At 34.4% G+C, this 2,155-nt stretch overlaps 1 protein-coding gene across 3 annotated transcripts in view; it reads left to right on the top strand.

Moving 5' to 3' along the window:
* Positions 1–2,155, top strand: part of MUSK (muscle, skeletal, receptor tyrosine kinase) — a 153,820-nt gene that overhangs the window by 149,831 nt on the left and 1,834 nt on the right. The gene's annotated exons all lie outside the window — the stretch shown is intronic.

Genomic DNA, 2,155 nt, shown 5'->3' with positions numbered 1-2,155 from the left:
AAGTTTGTTGTCATTGTTATTAAGTGTAGTTGCCAAGTATATACTTAATTTAGTTGACAGTTCCGTTCTTACCTTGACCTCTTTGCAACATTGTATGCTCTTTGTAGATTCCTTTGGAAAAGAAGACCACCTAGCCAGATAAAGCCTTTTGTGACATGATTCTCTTCTTGGCTTTCTTCCTATTTCTCTGGCTTCTCACTCTTAGTCTCCTTTATGCATTATTGTATTTGTTGTTTAGTGTTGTCAAGTTGGTTCGACTCATAGCACCCCTGTATAGATAGTATTTCCAAGGAGCCGCTAGTAGGTTTCAACTGCCAACCTTGTGGTATAAGCAGGTCTTGTGGTCCAGTGCTTATCCTATAGCGTCACATGCTTAGACATGGTAAAAATCACAAAGTGCAGAATTCTTTAGGAAAGGGTTAGAGAAATGGAGACATGGCTGTTAGAAGTGTAGAGACATACATGGGGGGATATGTTGAGAAGCAATGGCTTCACATTTTTATGTTTTTAATAAAGATTTCTATGATTTTGTAACAATACTGTTTTATTTACTCTCATATTTGTTAATAATAGTAATAAATTAGGACAGTTCCATATAATCTTTTCTTTATCAGAGTTCAAAAAGTTGTTTGTTTTTCCACAGAGAAATGTGTTGTCATTTCTTTGATTTTTTTTTTCCCCCAGTACATATAAATATGCTGGTTTCTAAATTCCCTGGGATTAAAAAGCAACCCCTCTCCCTACCCCAAACAATAATCCAAGCTAACAGTACAGGGATATTTCAAAAATATTGCAGGTTTCACTCTAGACCACTGCAATAAAGCAAATATCAAAGTAAAGTGATTCATACAAATTTTCATTTTCCAATGTATATAAAAGTTTTATTTAAACTATTCTGTAGTCTATTGTGTGCAATAGCATTTTGAAAAATTTGAAATCTTGTGGGAATTAATAAAATGTGACCCAAAGGCACAAAGTGAGCACATTCTGTAGGAAAAATCTGGCCACTAGACTTGCTTGACCCAGGGCTGCCACAAACCGTCAAATTTATAGAGCATGCAATATCTGCGAGGCACAATAAAGTAGAGCCCAACAACATGACATGTACTTGCATCCCTTATTTTTCTTCCTCTTTGAACAGAGACTTCTACATTTCTCTAATTACCTGATAAAAGTAATTGTTCTAATAATCTGTTTTTATGCTGCTCTGAAATCCTGCCTATTTGATTTACATATTCTAAATTCTTCAGTTTCTCTTTCAAATATAGCAAGATTTGCAATTGTACTTCTGGAATTAAACCTAGCACTATGCTAACCTTTTCCCTTTTTAAAACGAGCATCATAAAACCTAAATTTGACAATGTTTTATTGCAGCCAGTGAATTCTTCATCTAAGAATATTAGGTGTTTTGGTAAGTTTGTCTGCTTTCCTTTCCAAATTTCATAGACATCTTTCTAATGATCATTTTTCAGGAAAATAAGTAAAAAACAGCAATCACAGTACATACATAAAGCAAACATTCATTCATAAATCCATCAACCAAATATTGACTAAACACAGACTCATAGTAGGTGTGAGGAATTTATAGAATAAGAAATAACCTCTAATTTCAAAGTGCTGAAATACTGGAGAGAAACTTTCAAATAAATGGATGATTTAAATACAGGGTGGTAAGTACCATGCCAAAAGATGATAGAAGGGGAAGTTGGTACTGGAAGGGTGTGGAGCTACGCATCCTAGGAGGACTAATACTTAAGCTGAATCTTAAAAGGTAAATAGGAGAATTTCAAATTCTCCTTGACTCTAGACCCACTGGAGCCAGCTCAAAAGATTAGCTAGGAACCATAGGACATAATAAGTTTGTGTTAATGAGGGAGAAACAACTCAGCGAAGGAGGGTGAGAAGAGGTGTATAACCCAAAGAATGTAACCAATGTCATGAAATTGTTCACATAGAAACTGTTGAATTAGTGTATGTTTTGCTGTGTATATTCTCAAGAACAAAAAAATAAAGTTTAGAAAATAAAGTAAAAGGTAAATAAATGGTTAGACAAAGAATTGAGGTTCGTCTATGACATTGTCAACAAATAAACCAGAGCCTCATATTTTCTAATGTGATCATTGGTTTTGGGGTACTCTTTTCATTGTGGTGTGGA

This window comes from Chrysochloris asiatica, unplaced genomic scaffold (assembly GCF_000296735.1).
Source record: "Chrysochloris asiatica unplaced genomic scaffold, ChrAsi1.0 scaffold00069, whole genome shotgun sequence".
Taxonomy (NCBI): domain Eukaryota; kingdom Metazoa; phylum Chordata; class Mammalia; order Afrosoricida; family Chrysochloridae; genus Chrysochloris; species Chrysochloris asiatica.
Note: the sequence above shows the minus strand (reverse complement) of the source record. Positions and strands in the feature narration are given on the sequence as shown.